The 19,414-nt window shown below is 38.8% G+C and overlaps 1 protein-coding gene across 4 annotated transcripts in view; it reads right to left on the reverse strand.

Annotated features, from left to right (window-relative positions):
- Positions 1-19,414, reverse strand: part of rarab (retinoic acid receptor, alpha b) — a 145,519-nt gene that overhangs the window by 84,455 nt on the left and 41,650 nt on the right. For all 4 annotated transcript variants that reach the window (XM_067416741.1, XM_067416731.1, XM_067416768.1 and 1 more), the window contains exon 2: positions 13,737-13,808. The gene's annotated coding sequence lies outside the window, so the exon portion shown is untranslated. The remainder of the gene's footprint in view (positions 1-13,736; positions 13,809-19,414) is intronic.

A 19,414-nucleotide genomic window follows, 5' to 3' on the forward strand; every position in this document is an offset into this window, starting at 1 on the left:
GCATCTGCTAATAGTAATGTTAGTAATGACGAGAGTTTCGCTAACGTTCTAATTTTTCATGTCACTATCACCGTTTAGACAAATCTGGTGTTTGTAAAGTTTATAAAACCAATGAGGGGACAAACATTACTATTTATGCGTGCACATTTCTGTAATTAGTCAAGGTTAGATTAGTAGGGCTAACCGTTAGCTGTTTAACTTTAATAACTTAGTGATATCCATATTGAACAACTCCACAAACAGCATTACCAGCTTCACACATTACAAACCAGACTGACTTTATTTCTGTCACACGTCTACAGAAGCTCTTATTGAGAATGAATAGATGATGTTTTATTGTTTCTTCTGACATTACCATTATGGTGATCAGTGTTTGCTTTATTTGGGATTTTGAACCTTGACACAATAACATTATTTTTTTCTCTAGCTTCTGTAATGGTGTGTTTACAATACATTTGTTATAGCAAGCAAAGCTGAAAAAAATAGGGAAAAAACGAGTAGATTATGTTGGCTATTTAATAATGGTCTAACTCATTAATGGTTTACTAGTCGTATCTAAAGATATATTAATGTAAATTCAAGCTTCATCTCCATTACTTTTATGTTATTGGATAATTTTAGTATGATTTCCACAGTATACATTGTAAATTCACAGTAAATTATTGTCCGCTTGTAAATTATTTTCACAGTACACACTGTAAAAGTACAGGGCCATGTTGTAATGATGCAGAGCAAAAGATTGTAATTCCCCAGTAATGTACTGCAATATCACAGTATTGCTTTGACATTGAAGCTGTGAAGTTACAGTATAGAGTATACAGTTGTGCTTTTACAACAATGCATTGTAATATAACAGATATAAAATTACAGTAAATTGCTGTGAGTATATTTGACAGCAAATTGCTGTAATCCTGACTGTGAAAGTCATGCAAAATGTATCCAATTATTCATTGTAAATTTACAGCGAATTTTTTTGCAGTGCAGAGCATTTCTAAAAGCACCATTTTGTTACTGCATGCTTTAGTGCTACAGCCACAACTTGGTTCTCAATGATGACATTTTTTTAAATAAAATAATTCTTGCACACACACAATGAAATTTGACATCTGGCCTGACTGCTCTCTTGCTACAAACAAACCAAAACCACTGGGGAAGAAGCCGCCCTTATAAAACACTCCCTAATATGACTGACATTTACTCTGCACACACATGTAGATATAAAAATTCCCTCAATACATGTATGCAGCCAAACTGTACACTCAGACACAAACCTGTATGCGAAGGGAGAAATATTAGAGAAAAGTGACACTCTTTCCATGAGAAAACTCCTCTGGGGACACTTAAGTGTTCTGCAAGAAACATTAGGCCAAAAACCCTTGGAAAGAGACCACACATTAAAGAGGAGTAAGAGTATCTGGCAACCTTTCAAAAGAAAGAAAGGGTGTGTAAACATACTGCAAGGCAAGTAGAGAGAAAAAAATAAAGGCAACTGGCAACCTTCCTGACAGTTTTTTACGGAATAAGTGGTTGGATTGAATCAGCCAATGGAAGTTTAGTGTAAAAACGATTCCTAAAGGATCTGGCTGCTGTCTAGACCACAAACGGAGGGGGTTTTGAATGCCATCCCCAAGGACTTCCTGGACTTGGACTGCCGAACTCATTGATTAGCATTTGTTCAAGGCCAAAGGTCAATACATTGTACTTGGCATGGCCGTGTCTACAAGCACCACTGTCAGATAAAGTGGTTGCAGAACATACACACACCCAAAACCTGAGTGAGAGAGAGAGAGAGAGAGAGAGAGAGAGAGAGAGAGAGAGAGAGAGAGAGAGAGAGAGAGAGAGAGAGAGAGAGAGAGAGAGAGAGAGAGAGAGAGAGAGAGAGAGAGAGAGAGAGAGAGAGAGAGAGAGAGAGAGAGCAATTTCCTCTCTGAAATAGAAGGTTGTTTTTTGCTTCAATGTCTTTTTGTTAAAGATGTCTCTGTTCATTAGCATTAGAGAGCCATGAGAGAGAGAGAGGGGGAGGAGGGGGAAAAGACAGGGAACGAGAGAGATGATGAAAGTCCATAGCCCAGTAATGGGCTCTATTTCCCCTTCCCCTCGTCCATTAAGACAGCCAAATGAAATGAAGGGAAATGAATTGAGACTGCAGACATGTGGTAAAGGAGACAAGTGGGAGAGAGGGAGGGTTTGAGAGCGAGAGAGAGGAGGTAGTTTCAAAGGTCATTACTATAGGTATGAGATGAGCAGAGGTAATAAATCTCAACACTAAACGAGGACTATCACCTTTATGAGGGAAAGAGAGCTAAATGCATGTGTACGCCATGCATATAGAGCGTGCCAAGGGAGCGTTTCAATTAGACAGGAAGAAAGGCTTGATCTATAGATATGCACACATGATAACTATTCACTCAATGCACTCGCAGCCTGCATGCAGGCCTATCCTTACAAAAACGTGTTACCATGTTTGATGTATACTACCATGATGCCAATTAGGAATGGGGCGCAGCTGAAATTCTGACAATGTGCAGGTAATTATTTTCATGTAATACCAGGGGTACAAAATGGTGGAGCAGCATGTCACTCAAGTGGCACTCAAGGAAGGACCCTGTTTTGTCCTTTGCGGCTACACACAAGCAGAAACACACACACCTGGTATTTGAGAAAAGGTTACCGGCTGGATGGTGAGTGTGTGTTTTATCTGCGGGGGGTCAGTAAGATTAATCGCATCCATCAAGTATAATAATGTGACCAAAATACCAAAGCACCTGTTGTTATGGTACATATTAGCCGAATTAATAATAATAATAATATATATATATATATATATATATATATATATATATATATATATATATATATATATATATATATATGCTTTATTTAGCATATATATATATGCTTTAACCAAGACACAATCGTTGTACAAAAACAAAAAAAACTCATACAACTAATAATACAATTCTGATTAATATTTAGCTGGTTGTATGGGTGTGGGAAGCAAAAACAAAAATGTAGATGGGTCCTCTCCCAGAATTTTTTTATTGGAGTAATGCCATATAAATTAAGTATAAATATATCGCCTTGTTTCCTAAATGTCTGGTTAGCCCAGGCAAAATTACAGAAAACACGTAATGACTTAAGATGCATGACATCAAATTTTGATGCAAATCGACCTGAGGTTCGAATCCGCCTTTTGCTGAACTCGTTCGACTCCCTTTTCCCATCACAAATCACATCGGAAAAGCATTTGTTTTCAATACAAATGAAGACAATATTAGAAAAGCTAAAAAAATAAAACGCCTAGCGCGTTTAAAAATAAGCGTTTATCAGTTAGGGGTTTTGCTCATCAAACACTGTGTGTGTTGACGTGTCCTTTTTGCTTTTTTTCCCTTTTCCTAACAAAGTCAACCATGGCACACATAACCCTATTACTGAGGGGCTTCAAAATCAGGCCACCAGGACACAGAAAATGAGAGTGAGAGATTGGTTAAGGCACGCTGGGCTCTTATTGCACACAGAATGAGGCAGAAACCGAATTCTTGACCTCATACCCTAACTACGCAAATTAGGGCCACCTTCATCCAGCAGATCATTTTAAATCTAAAATGCATCTAATCCATTGAAGCGCTTCTTTCTATCTGGATAAAACCCTATGAAGGGCAAACCATGCATTATATGAGATGCCTTGCATTAGAATATGGCCAGTGGAACAAACAAGAATAAGGTGAATGTGACGGACAGGCTTTGAGGTGAAATATTAGTACAGACAGAGTGATTTACAAATGAATATCCTGAAATTCAAAATATCCTATTATAAGTATAGCCGAAAAACCTAAAAATGGAAATTCTTACATTATTAATCACCCTCATAATTCAAAACCTTTCTTCCAAAAACAGAGAAGTTGACAATAAATATTTCCATCCAAAGTTGCAAATTTAATTTATGCACAGAATTTAAATATTGCATAAAACATTTGGGAATTCAGCAAAAAGAAGAGAACAAAAACTGTCACTTCCTGATAAACTGGCACCAAATATCACTAAGAAAAATGTAAGTTGCGTAAGTATTTTTTTCCCGTAGGCTATAAATAATAAATGACTCCTCAGAGCGCGCATAATAAAGGCAGTCATGTTATTTTGTGTTCGGAGGCATCCGCCTGCTGTTTGGGAATGTGGTCATTTAAGACTTCTGGGACTGGGAGGTAATTACAGTCACTTTGACGATAGTTTTTTTTCCCTCAGGTTTTTCAAAATGACCAAAACTACAATCCTGTGCAAAAAGAGATCGGTCCGCTGGTTGGTTAAGTTATGCTGTCCTATCGTACAGTCAAACCTTTTAACTTTTCTTAATACCCATCGAGGAATTTATTTAATAAATGTTCTTCCATCAAAGTTTATGTTTTCTTCCTCAATTGAGCAAATATGTTTTTCTATGAACATTTTTAGAATTGATGTGCATTTTGCCATTTCCATTCATTTTGTGTACCACAAAGAAAAAAAACACAAAGATTAGGTCAGCAAGATTTTTTTCTTATGCTTAATAAGGCAGCAAATGCTCAATAAGGCAGGCAAAAAAAAGTTTTTTTCAACATCATTACTGTCTTTGGTGCCACATGATCCTTTAGAAATCACAATAATGCTGAAGAAAAGTATTATTATTATTATTAATGTTGAATACAGTGGTGGCACTTAATATATTTGCAGAAATCGTAATGGTAGAATGGAAGTATAGTGTATATACAAAAATATCTTATCAAGACATATCACGGCAGAGTAATAGCAAAGAGGACAATTTTCAGCGAATAATGACTTTGTTAATACAAATGCCAGTCTTTTCTTTAGAAAAAGTGGTAAAACAGATATGGAACAGAGAAAAACAGATGAAAAAGAGTATTATGAATTTCCTCCTTTAGTGGTATATTGGGGGGGGGTCCATACAGGTTTGGAACAACATAAAGGTGATTAAATGACAGCCGAATTAAATTTATTGGCTGTATTAATTATGCCTTTAATATTCCCTTTTGTCATGTTTATTAATTCTTTAGCCATGTAAACACATGTTTATAATGTCCCCAAAAATGTAATATTGAATCACGTGAAAGAGAGAAAAATGAAAGAGAGAGAGAAAAGAAGGACAAGATTGTCTCAGAACCTCAGCTAAGCAAGATAATAGGTATGACTGGCTAAGAGAAATGAGGACTCAGGTTAGAGAAAGAGAGAGGGATAGAAAGAGAGAGAGAGAGAGAGAGAGAGAGAGAGAGAGAGAGAGAGAGAGAGAGAGAGAGAGAGAGAGAGAGAGAGAGAGAGAGAGAGAGAGAGAGAGAGAGAGAGATGACACAGAGGACTACTTGCACTGTAAGGAATAAGGGTGACTCCTGTAGGAGGGGTGATGGGCACATGCAAATGGCTTTTACCCCACCGAACGATATTGGATTCTGGGAAACCCATCTGTTACGTGGCGCCCACACCAGAGAATAATACGCTTGAGGAGGGTGGAAGGGGCGGGGGCAGAGCGGGGGGTGGGGGGTGGGTCGATGATAGATAGCAGTCTGAGTTTTAATCAGCACTGCGCCTCTAGCGCTTTCTACCCGCCTCACCGAGGCTTATCCGTCAAGCGGCTCACATGACCCTAACTGAAGAGAGAGGAACTCTTTCCCCCTCATGCATACCTTGCCTCCCTCCTCTCTTGAACTCCTTCCATGCCAACAAGAGAGAAAGGAAAAGAGGGATATCTTCTCACACCATCTCGCCGAGACCACACTAAAGGGCAGCGGCTTGAAGGCCGACGTGCAGAGTTTCAGCACAGAGGGTCGAACTGTTTCACCTTATCTCAAAATTACACAGGAAAAAGATCTTACCATGAGTGATATATCATCGCACTGAAGTGTAGAGTCTAGAGTGGAAATTCTACTTTTCATCTGCGTGTTTTTTCTGATGATACTGGGGAAATTATCTTAAAGTGAGGACGGACTCAATACAATTGTGCTGATTAGCATTGGAAAGCTAATTAAAAACAAGTGAAAAGCAGAGACACACGCCTCCGTTGGCACATGAAACAGCATCATCTATCACAGCAGAGGGCCCCGATAGCAATGAAAGCCATATCTCTGGGTTAGGTAGATGAAACGGTGGGCTGAGTCTGGAGTAACAAAGGCATATCATTTCACATGAGTGATACAGCTATAAGGCTTTAATATGGTTTGGAACGCTTCTCCCCCTAATGATGCTATTACCGGCAATAACCAAACCCCCTCCGATGGCTTTGGCACAAACAGCACGCCGCCTCATAAACCAAGTCTACAACTCTTAACCCTTTCACGCCTTAGAAGATATTTCGACACGAAACACTAAAACTAAAAGAATTTGAGCGCAATTCAATTCTCTTCATTTGATTAAAATTGACAGTAAAGATATTTATAATAAAATATTTCTACTTCAGATAATGCTGTGCTTTTGAACCTCATATCCATTAAAGAGTATATCAGAGTATGAAAAATATATCAGTATCCACAAAAAGATGAAGCAGCACAACTGTTTTCAACACTGATAATAAGAATTGTTACACACCGTACATAAATCACATTAGCATTTCATGGAAAAACTAAGTAACCATACACATATACAATAATACATCCAGTGTTATACACACTAGAGTTAGCTGCACATATCTTGTCTCTTTAGCATAACGAAGACTGGAATGACTCAATATCATCAAGGCCTGACCAAATATTAGACTCAAATAAATGTCGACCGCAATCACAACACAATAAAACAGCATATCGGCCCTTATTAACCATAAATTCAGTTCCCAAATCGAATAAATTCAACAATCCCTACAAATTGCTGAACATGCATCACAGAGCGGGCTTCCCAAATTTATGTCAGCCAGCTGTTACGTGCCAAAACAAGCCTCCATCATTTGAGCCTTCATTACGAAAGTCCGTAGGATCCTCGTATTATTAGGGCCCAAGCCCTGAAAGGGCGCAGAGCCCTATTGTTCTTCTAAGGATTATTATTATTATTATTATTATTATTATTATTATTATCTTTTCGCCTTTTGGGCATTTTTGGGGCCCTTCCCATGCTCGAAAACTCTTGAAACTTTGCACACGCATCGGAATGCACGGCCAACAGGGTCGGGCAGAGGCCTTTGACCCGGGCGTGGCAGGGGGGCTCAACAGCGCCCCCTTGAAAAACAGGGTCTATATATTAAACACACTTGCACGTACATGTATGAAACTCGGTACACTAATAGATCTCATCAGGCCGAACAACTTCCGCACTCATAGTCATAAGCTTCGCCCAACAGGAAGTGAGCTATAATGGGTTGTTCGGAAAACGCATGCTCTGGAATTTGCGGTACTCCTCCTAGACGATTCACCCGATCAGCACCAAACTCGGTCAGCCTGAAGTCAAGACATTGAGGATGCCAAATTGCGAGCAACTTTTTGATATCTCAAACGGTTTGGCCGTGGCGAAGAGACGAATTTATGGCGAGAAAAGGGAAACAGGAAGTGTGTTATAACTTTTGCATACATTAATTCATTTAGATGAAACTTCAGCTGTGTGTTCGTTGTAAGAGGCTGATCACATGGATATGACTTTTGTGAGTCAAAGTTATAGCGCCACCAACTGGCAGCAGGAAGTGTGGCTTTTGTCCAAAGTGGGGGGTTAGTTTTATCTGCAGTCACCAAACTCTGTATATATATTGTACTTTTCGAGCCGGACAACTTTCTAATTTACAGTCATTAGCTCTGACCAACAGGAAGTCAGATAATTTGGTTGGAAGATAATAAGAAGTGGCAAAGCGAGCTCTGAGTTTTTACCCTCTCCTCAAAAGCGATTCATTCAATCTCCTCCAAACTCGGACAACATGAAGTAAAAATACAGAAGATGCTAAAATGCGAACGGTTATTGGATATCTCAAACGGTGGTCCCGTAGCAAAAGCCTAAAAAACACAAAATAAGAACACAAGTGCCTGATTCATAAATAAGGCTATACTCCCACCTGCTGGTTATTCTATATAGCACACTGTGTTTTTTTTTTTTTTTTTTTTCAACACATTCTCTCCCTTAAATGTCCAGTAGAGGGCAATATTGTATAAGTTTTCAAGCAAAAAAAACTTGCCTCTGTGTGTGTGTGTGTGTGTGTGAATGGTTTTCTAGCCTGGTGGGGACTTCAACCTGAATGCACAAAGACTCATGGGGACTTCCCAATGGGTACAAAAGCTTATAAATCAAACAGAATGAGTTACTTTGAAAAGGTGAAAATGCAGAAAGTTGTGTGATGGGTAGATTTAGGGGCAGGGGCAGTGTAGGAGGACAGAATTAATGATTTGTACAGCATAAAAACCATTACGTCTATGTTGAGTCCCCAGAAAGATAGTGAACCAGATATGAGTGTGTGTGTGTGTGTGTGTGTGTGTGTGTGTGTGTGTGTGTGTGTGTGTGTGTGTGTGTGTGTGTGTGTGTGTGTGTGTGTGTGTGTGTGTGTGTGTGTGTGTGTGTGTGTGTGTATGTGTGTGTGTGTGTGTGTGTGTGTGTGTGTGTGTGTGTGTGTGTGTGTGTGTGTGTGTGTGTCTGGCTGTGTGTATGTGTTGTGGATGGGGGAATGGGGGAGGGGCTGAGCTGATTTGAGTTACCTGCAGCATACTTCAGCATTACTTGTGTGTGTGTGTGTGTGTGTGTGTGTGTGTGTGTGTGTGTGTGTGTGTGTGTGTGTGTGTGTGTGTGTGTGTGTGTGTGTGTGTGTGTGTGTGTGTGTGTGTTGTTCTAGCCTGGTGGGGACTTAAACCTGAATGCACACAGACTCATGAGGACTCGTGTCACTGTAGGGGCCTAAACTGAGGTCCTAATGGGTACAGAAGCTTATAAATCAGACAGAATGAGTTCTTTTGAAAAGGTGAAAATGCAGAAAGTTGTGTGATGGGTAGGTTTAGGGGTAGGAGCAGTGTAGGAGGACAGAATATATGGAGTGTACAGCATAAAAACCATTACGTCTATGGTGAGTCCCCAAAAAGATAGTGAACCAGACATGAGTGTAAGTGTGTGTGTGTGTGTGTGTGTGTGTGTGTGTGTGTGTGTGTGTGTGTGTGTGTGTGTGTGTGTGTGTGTGTGTGTGTGTGTGTGTGAGAGAGAGAGAGAGAGAGAGAGAGACACTTTTCTGTCTAAAAAGATTACCTCTCAATGCTTTGGCCTGCATTAAAGGATTAAACATATTATTCTGGGTTTGAATAAAAAAATGAATGTATAAAACCAGTTTATTTGTAGGGCATTGACAATATTGTTTTATATAATTAGTTAAATAATTGTGGTAATACAAATAATTATAATTAAAAAAATATAAATATAAAAAAATTACCCCCCCCCTCTCCCTCTCTCAGGATCACTCTGTGTGTGTGCGTGTGTGTGTGTGTGTGTGTGTGTGTGTGTGTGTGTGTGTGTGTAGGGGGTCTCTCTCTCTCTGTGTGTGTGTCACCTTGTCTCTTGTTTTTTCATAATTTAACCCTTTCATTTCATAGGCTATCACAAATATCTATCACTTTATTGTGAAAAATAAGTAAAACAAAAACATATATTATATCTTTAATTAAATACTGGTCTTCTGAACTTACAAAATTTTGAGCTGCAAAAAATACATTTGCACATAATTGAAAGTGATATCCTAATACTTTTAATTGTTTTCTATAACATGGGCTTTAAAGAAGGTCATGTGCTGTGTTTGCAAAGATCACGTATGACACCTCTTTAAACTAATTATTTATTGATAGAATTCAAATGGATAAAAAAAAAAAAAAAATCACATGATCTTATAAAAGTGGCTGTTTATAATAAACTTCCATAAATTATATGCACGCATATTACTCTTACCTGACACTGATATTAAAATCATTGTTGCGGTCTCTGTGATTTGGCTTAATTTATTTTTAAGAGAAGTGTAAGGATAATACAACTTCAGCATTTGGACAGTATTCTGCACTCATTTTGAAATTGACATTAGACATCATCTGACATTAAAATTAATGAATAAAATGTAATTGATCTCATAGATGTGAGTGTTGTGGTTCCTGGTCATAGCAGCACCAGTTGCTGCAGTTAATGAGGTGAATTCAAATGACTTTGACATAGTCCCTTTATTTATTTTTTCCCATATTAAATGCCTATTGGCCTGCTGTGCACAGTAAAGCTGATGCCACCGGGGTGGCGGTGCCACCGGCTTGGGCCCGTCATCGCTGCTCGCAGCTTTAATTCCAGATGAAATCCCTGGTGTCTAAAAGAGCGATTGCTTGTGTCAGATACTGAAAATGGCAGAAAACTGCAGCCTGCTTTTTGATTCTGGGAGCAAAGTAGAACAAGTGTGCCTGCCAGCGCTGTCATTATCCCTTGGCTTCAATTAACATCAAATGAACATCACAACCAAAATAGCCCGATTTAAAGAAGCCAGCAGCAACCGAGCAGAGCGGATGAGCATTAGGTCGCTTACTATATGCAAACAAGCTATAGGGAGAGAGATGACTTGTTTGCCAGTTCGTGTGCATGAGAGAACACACAATGACAAGACTGAGCGGTGTTTTCCTGAGCAAATGAGGAGGGAGGTCTGTTTCGAGGGGGTCGGTAGAGACAGACAGGGTGCCGGACAGAGCAGTATTCCTGACGTCGCTAAGAACTTTTTTCACTCGCTTGATTTTGAGCAACGACGACAATTACATCCTTTTGCTGCTGCGTGCAGTTTTTGAGTCTGACCCACAAATCCCTCTAACTTGAGCAGCCAAAACCAATCCCCTCTCAACATTTTTTTATATTACTCCTCTCAGCGTGCATGAGATGTCTTTTTCAAGTGCAGCTACTTCAAAGCGAGGACGAGAGTCCCAGTGGGAACGAGGGGGAAGTAGAGAAGATAACATTAAAGTGTTTGGGGTGATGCGCGTTCGCCAAGTTCCCTCCGCTGATCCGCAGGGAACCACTCTGAGAGGAGAAACCACATGCTTTCTTTTCTTATAAAGGATGTAAACTACATGCTAATGAGCAAAAGAGACAATAAATAATTTGTGATGTTTTTAGGAGCATTGTAGGGTCATTATGCTCCTTTTGATGTGAATCTAGTTTGCTTTTTGTTATCGAGAACTAATTAAAATGCTTGTGATATGCATTGGAGATGTATTTCATGAACTTTAAGTAACTTCCTGGAAACAAAAGTACAGTAAAGCACAATTAGGGTGCTTTCACACTAGCACTTTTGGTTCACACCCGGGTTCGAGTTTGGATGATGTGAATGAGGTCTTCCGAGCTCAGGTGCGCACCCACAAACCGGTCTGGGGATCCTTTCATATTAACTCCAGTACTGATCACTGCTGATGTGAACGCAACCGTACTTCATCGCGGAAGTGAACCGCTATTAATGACGTACGATTTGATAAAATGTGTGTTTCACTCATTTTCCTGACTAACGTGACTGACATACTGCAAGAAGAGATCTGTAGATCTCATTTCTGCTCGTCTTATGCGTTCTTTAGCGCATTTGCAGAACATTCGTGGCAGATAGACGCAAGTGCCATTACCTACTGAAGCTTGGTAACAAAACCAACGGTTCAAAAAATATCTATAAAATTGAGGTGAGCAACACTATACATTTTGCCACATTCTTGCTCGCTGTAGTTACCAAGCAACGGGGTATAATATGAACACAGTCCAGCGGGGGCAGGGAGAGGAGGGAGCAATCGAACTCAGGTTCGGTCCAGGAAATCAAACCAAGTGTGAAAGCACCCGTAAAAAGTTAAATCAACAGTTCGGTCATAATTTACTCACCCTCATGTTGTTCCAAACCTGACTGGCTTTCTTTCTTCTGCAGAACTGTTTTTGTCAATGGGGACCAAAACAACATTGAACACCATTGACTTTCATTGCACAGAAAAAATACTTAATACATATATTTATGTAAAAAAAAAATTTATTTTCTGTTCCACAAAAGAAAGAAAGTACATTTTATGTGATTTTGAATACAAGTCAACATCTTGAGGCTATAAAACCTGATATTCAGAAATTCTATTGATTTGGCTGCACTGACACTATCAGATAAGAACTAAACTGAGCAAGAAGTCCCTGTTTTCTTCTACAGCAGAATTGAACTAGGTTCATCACTGATGAACTTTACAGTTATTGATCGGTACGGAATCAGCACTGTCCTGATTTTAGCTGAATAATGACACTATTGTCTTTTCAGAATTGCTTTACAGCACAATTGAATTATGTTTGCATCAATGATTATAACTTTCCTGTTATCACTGTAAAGCTGCTTTGAAATAATCCGTATTGTATAAAGTGCCATATAAATAAAGGTGACTTCCTTCTCATTTATTATTTCTCTGCACTGCTGCAAGTCACTTTGCAACATATTGCAACAGAAAACACACAAGTAAAAAAAGCCAATGTGTGTCAAAAGTGTAAACAAAGCAACTCACTCAAAAACCACATAAAATACTAAATATTTCCATTTTGAAAAAGGTTCGATCCTTGTATTTTATTTTAACACAACCATATTCACGTTATATATTGGTCTTTTAAAGGAGTAGTTCACTCCAGAATTAAAATCTCCTGATAATTTGCTCACCCCCACGTCATTCAAGATGTTGATGTCTTTCTTTCTTCAGTCGAAAAGAATGGCTTTTGAGGAAAACATTCCAGGATTTTTCTCCATAGTGGACTTCAATGGGGTAAAATGAATTTGAAGGTTTAAAATGCTGTTTCAGTGCAGCTTCAAAGGGCTCGACATGAAGCGAAAAAGTCATAAAAAACGTATATACTATATAACCACAAATGCCCTTCTTGCTCTGATCTGTGATGCGCCGTGCATTACGTCATTACGCTACAGAAAGGTCACGCGCGACGTATGCGAAAGTACCAATCAAGTGTTTACCAAGAGAATGCGCAAAGACTAAGTCAAACACCCTTAAAAAGAAAAAAGGGGTAAAGCAATGATGTTGGACGATTTTGAAGTTGGAGGAGAAAATGAGATGGAGTTTTACACCCTACGGTCTTCTGCCTACGTCACGCCTGACCTTTGCAGCGTGATGACAATGCGTGGCAAATCGCAGATCAGACCAAGAACAGCATTTGTGGTTAAAGTTTACACATTTTTATATTTTTTGGAGAGAAGACCCTTATTCCTCACCTGGGAAGGGCTGGGATGAGCCCTCTGAAGTTCTGCATTGAACCGGCAGTTTGGGCCTTCAAACATTTGTACCCCAGTGACGTCTAATATATGGAGAAATATTCTGCAATGTTTTCCTCAAAAACACTTACTGAGTAAATTATCAGTAAATTTCAATTCTGAAGTGAACTACTCCTTTAACTTTGGAAAGGACACGTCCCAACTGTCCACACCCAAATCTCCATCCACAGTCAAGTCAATTAATTTTCAGGAAGACTTGTATCCATTTTAGCGTTCTGCATCTGTGTTAACAGAGCTGTGCTGTGTGACTAGGAGTGACATGATTTATAGTGATGGATTTTGGAGGAGGGAAACACACTCCACATGAAGCTCATATCCTGGTTGGCATTCGAAACGCTCTTTAAGATGATACAATCGGATTAGTAGCTACATGGAAATAAAATATGACATCCATTTTCTCTGTTCTTTTTTTTAAAGACGCCTACCTCATTTCTTCTCAATTTCTCCTGCTGTTGAATTCTTTTAAAAGGGGCCAAATAAAACAGCTTTAATGACTGAGTAGAGTTACCTGCTGCTGAATTTCTCCGTCTTAAATCTCTTCAGACAGTCACAGGAACAGCATCACACCAGAGTGAAACACCTGAAAGAGAAAAAGAGAACGGGATATAGAGGTTTAGGGCGCCGAGTACAGATGTGAGAGGATATACTCTCTGGCCTAGCAGTCATTCACACTAATTGAAACTGACAAGAAAGATGTAAGATGTTTCATTTTTTTATTCTTTAAGGAAGAGGCTTGGAGTGAAGGGGGAAGTAGCATATAACACATAAGAATGACAGCAATAATGATATTTCCACATAAAATCAAAGCTTACAAATCTATACTATATCTGTCATGATATTACAATACTGCAAAGCTTGTACATTTGTTCAAGACTGTTGTTATGTGTATTTTTGTACTTTTATTTTGATATGTTCTTATTTTCGTACTTACTTTTACTCAATATTTTTGTTCATAGCTTGGATTTTGGTTGAAAGGAAATAACCATGCTTTTTTTTTGCATGCTTTTTTTCTTGCAGTAAAATGTTGCAAATCCATTTTTTCTACCAACTGAAAATCTTGGCATGACAAATAAAAACAAATTTAGAGGTAAAAAAAAAAACCCATCATCTATCGCTTTTCTCCCACCCTGATTGTTAACCTATAGCACACTTGTAAAACATCAGATGCATTAATAAATAATTCATTCATTGACTTCAAAGGTTCTCGCTCCTGTCAAAGAATATTCCAGTGAAGTCACTTAAAAGAACCTCTTGTCATCTGGTGACAGGCTTTGTGATTTATAAACGAGGTGACAACAAAGAGTCGTGGGTTTCAGACAGTTTGAAGGTCTTGATTCATGGATTACTGAAGCTTATTTTAGAGGTCAAACTCATCAGGGGGATTGCAGCTACATATCAGATATATGGAAGGAGGAGACAGAAGATGTGCAAGAGATGGAAGAGCGTGATTTTTCTTTCTCTGACATTTCCTGTCTCATCATGTGCTCATGCTTATTGTGTTTGAACGCTTAGTAAGAAAAATGTGACAGCGAAGGAAAGGTGGTGTGTGTGTGTGTGTGTGTGTGTGTGTGTGTGTGTGTGTGTGTGTGTGTGTGTGTGTGTGTGTACGTCAGAGATTGTCCTCACTCACCCTCACAACACCACAAGCACTAAGCGTACTTTGAGAGTGAGCGAGTGAGTGAGTGATTGCATTTGTGGGCTTCTGTTTGTTGAAGTAATGTCTTTAGACTCCAACCTAAAGTGAATGTTATGAAAGATTTACTCTCTTACTCCAGCAAACTTGGAGTAAAAAAACTACAAGTCTTTTTATTACAAAAAAAACAATTTTTTAATACAATACTACAAAAAAACTAACAAAGTTTTTTCCACTAAGTGAACATAAAAGTAGTGAACAGAACACTACTTTTTGCACATGTGTGTGCATTTATAGGTAACTGCATTTTGTCATTTGACAACCTGGGGCTTGTTTGTTTGCAAATCTGCAAGATAAAAATGACATGGATCTTTATGAAATGCTTTAACAATGTTATATTTGTATTCAAGTGCATTTCATATGCTTTTTAACAGGAGAATAAATACATGAAAGAATGATTCTAAAAATGTCATGTGAAGCAAAATATATACATACTTATATTTATGCATTTGGCTGCTCTGGCTGCTTTTACCCAAAGCAAATGACACTGCATTGAATCGATACAATGATTTTACAATGCACGCATTCCCTGGAATTTCCCCATGATCTTTGCGTTGCCAGCAAGCATGCTTTACGGTATAATCTACAGAAAGGCTTTTTGAAAATAATAGTAAGAAACGCTGCAGAAATCACTGTGCCTGCTAAATCTGATCTCCTAAATCCAAAAGAATCCAAAGTTACCTGTCCACTCCTTCTCAAATCAAACTCTGAAACAAGGTGCCAGTGATGGACCTTCAAGAGCAGTTCGCCCAGGGACACTGAAATGTCACTTCACGCAGCGCTGAGGCCACATGTGCCATCTACTCAGTCTGACAAAGAAGACCAGGCTTTGTCAGCAGGTCACCTGTTCTGTCCAAGTGCTCTGCTATCAACAGTGGTCTCATCACCTGTCCCGACCTTCAGATGGTGCTACGTGTACAGAGTGCGTGACATTTTAAAGAGGTGACAGCAATGGCGCAACAGCGTTGCCAACACACCAGATTCCTTCTATTTCTGTTATATTAAAAGCCAACTGTCTCCTGTAGACAGGAGGTCTTCCAAGCTTTTGACATCTCCATCAAGCTGGCTCATTGTTATGGCATGTCACCTTGGAATAGACATCTGGGTTAAAATGACCATAAATGACAGGCACTTACACAACAAATAATAGCATAAATAATTTATATTTTAACTCATACAATGGTGGTTTTCCACATTTAAATCTGGAAATATTTACATTAAATTAAGAAGACTTTTTTATAATTAGTTGTCTCAGATATTTGGACTCCACTGCATATTGTTTTTATACAATATAAAAACTTTTTTTTAAATTCACATTAAGCTAAAAATGAATTAAAATGGAGTGAAAAGTGCGTAATTTTCACATGTCACAATGCAAAAAAAAAACCTTAATGCCCTGTTAATATAGGCTTTATTTACTTATAAAATATAATTTCTCACTTTCCTTTTTGATTTTGAGGTCAAAAAGTTCTTGACAGCCTTGTGATTTCCATTACCGTATGCAGTATGCCATTCTTGTGATTGGTTAATTGGGTTTATTTTTACCCATAGATAATCTGCTTTCTAGTCAATGCTGTCTTTAACATCTCTCATGTTTTTAGGATTACATGATGACGTTGAACATAAATGTTTTTCCAGAAATTAACTGATATGTAGCTACGCAGTTTAAACCGTCACCTGTCATTGAATATGCCAAAGGTTGCCAGACACTTTGGAATTTATTAGTTGTCTGCTGAGAGAGAGAGAGAGAGGAGAGAGAGAGAGAGAGAGAGAGAGAGAGAGAGAGAGAGAGAGAAGAGAGAGAGAGAGAGAGAGAGAGAGAGAGAGAGAGAGAGAGAGAGAGAGAGAGAGAGAGAGAGAGGAGAGAGAGAGAGGAGAGAGAGAGAGAGAGAGAGAGAGAGAGAGAGAGAGAGGTGTGTGGGCTTCAAATCTGAAAGAGTGTGGAGTAGAAGGGTACACATATATCACATCCTTTAAGGTATCACATATTTTGTTTTCTGTAGGAGTGTATTAGACAAAAAGAAAAAGAAAAAATTCTAGAAGACAAATTATCATAGCTGGATGACCACCACTGACATCCACCCATCACTTCCTAATGGATGATGACCCTGTAAAGGGTAAAAGGTCACCCTTATCCCCCCCAAACCTGGCCTATCTAAATAGGACCACCCTCTAGTGACACAAGATGAAGCACCTCTACCCAGTGAACTCTGCAAAACAATCTTCTATAGTGGGGGTCCTGATTGAGATAGACTGGGAGGTCTTGTGAAAAAAAGGGGAAAAGTATTTCTGCATAAGAAAGAAAGGAGCGAGCGATAGAGACGGACACAGGAATAAAGAAAGATATAAACATATCTAGAAGACTGGCAATACAAACGTCACAAGAGTGAGCGTCTATCTTTTTCAACGGGGTGACTTTCGGTTGTGTGTATTCCTTATGTCAACACCTGTCCAAAATAGCAATCTAAAAATCCCAAGCAGATGGGCTCCTTCACTAAATGACACACAGGATGGAGAAATGGACCACTCTATAGCATAATGGAAAAACAAAACCCTAATGTCAAGATCTTCCACACAATACTCTCACCTTAAAATGGGTGTAATTTTCTGAAGGACAAATGGAACTAAATTGTGAAAGGAAAAGAAAAGCTTCTTAACAGATTTCCAAACATTCATTTAGTCAAAGTCCCCTTTAAAGGAAGTCAGTGCACTCGGCAGCCATATTGGTTACACCTCATAATATGCACTTGAGTGGGAAAGACCAAAGCTCTAAAATTATTTTATGTTTAAATAACACATTTGGCACACAATCTGCAAACAAGAGTTTCAGATGCATATAGTGCTTTAAACTCAAAAACAAGCACAACAAAATCCAGCTAAAGCACATTTCACATTTAACTCTTTTTAACCACCAGCCACCGTCAGTATTTTTGATTATTCTCAGAAAATGTTTAAGACCCCAGAATACTTCGTTGTATCATATCTGAACATGCAATATAAAAAAAGGTACTATTCATAAAAAAATACTTTCTCTCAAAGATTAATTGCATAAGCAATGCTTTGCTTTTTTTTTTTTTTTGATTACTAAAGCATTAATATAATTCACTAACATGTTATGTTTAATTTAGTCAATTATATATATATATAATTAGTTGCGATCAATAGTAATTGACAGATGACAAAAAGCGTTTGCTATACCATTTCCTAGTTTGCAATGGGAGAATATTATACCGGAAGCATTATATCACTGAGATTCTAGTGGCAATACGCAGGCAATCAGTGAGTCCATGTATCTCTTTTTTACACCCAGCAACAGTCAGCAGTCTCAACCCTAAATTCACGCCATTGGTTGAGGCCTTAAGCTGATAAGTTAGACAGCTCAAACAATCGTTTTGAAAAGCCCTAAAGAGCCTCATCATCATCATCATCATGAGAGAAAAAAAAGATATACCTTTCACCTTTAAAATGTGATTAATTAACATCACTGAAAGTAGGGCTGCACGACAATGGGAAAAAAACGTATGCAATATTGTTTTTATATTTTTTTATCAAAATTTCTGAAAAAAAGTCAGCCATTGCTATCTAGATAACTGAAAATGTGCAAAGAGGCAGGACGTGAGTGGTAAATGGTTGCTGAAATGGCTCGGACATGTCACTCAAGGGGTCCTGCCCTTAACTTTAAGGCTTAATATAATTTAAATTGAAGAGTTATAAAAATTCACCCCCCCCCCCCCTCACAGTTTAAGGCAAAATTAGCTATACACACCATAACCACTTATTGTAACTGGCTTTAAACATATATTTTTTTCCGCTGTAAATGTGGCAATTTTAATATGGGGGAGATACTGATTTGACTCTCTATTGGAGCCTCTCTCTAGTGGCCAGTCGATGAGTTGCAGTTTACGTCACTCCGTATTGACCTCAAGGTCAGGGAGGTTACTGCTTGGTGTGCACAGAAAAGTGCACGCGAGGTCCGCTTGCACCTGATGCCCGACTCGACTTAAAAACACATCCAGATCATAAAACTTTGACTCCATGATGGTTAAACTTTAGCCTGGATGCCAGCCAAACTCAGCCCCGTCCACAACATTTGAGCTCAGGCAGTTCGGTCTGGACTTAATCCGCAGAGGGGTAATTATGCCCAATGAAATCATCAGGGTGGCCTTTAGACAATGATGGACAGATGATAAACAATGATTTAATCATCCATGTCATCAAATGCGCTTGGGTTCTACTCCTAAACGGAGAACTTGTCGTATATGCATTCACTTTCACCATTTCTCTCAGAAGTATACGAGTATGACGACGTCAGGCTAGTTAAACTTTGCAATTAATCCAAGAATCGCATGCGCTCTAAACGGGTGCAGCTGATAATAAATAAATAAATAAATCTACCTCCTAAACAGACAGAGGGCGAGAAAGACAACCCAGAAACACAAATTCCCACATTTCCACACCAGCCGACAGACAGGTCTAAAGACAGGGAGCGTCAC

This window comes from Pseudorasbora parva, chromosome 2 (genome assembly GCF_024679245.1).
Source record: "Pseudorasbora parva isolate DD20220531a chromosome 2, ASM2467924v1, whole genome shotgun sequence".
Taxonomy (NCBI): domain Eukaryota; kingdom Metazoa; phylum Chordata; class Actinopteri; order Cypriniformes; family Gobionidae; genus Pseudorasbora; species Pseudorasbora parva.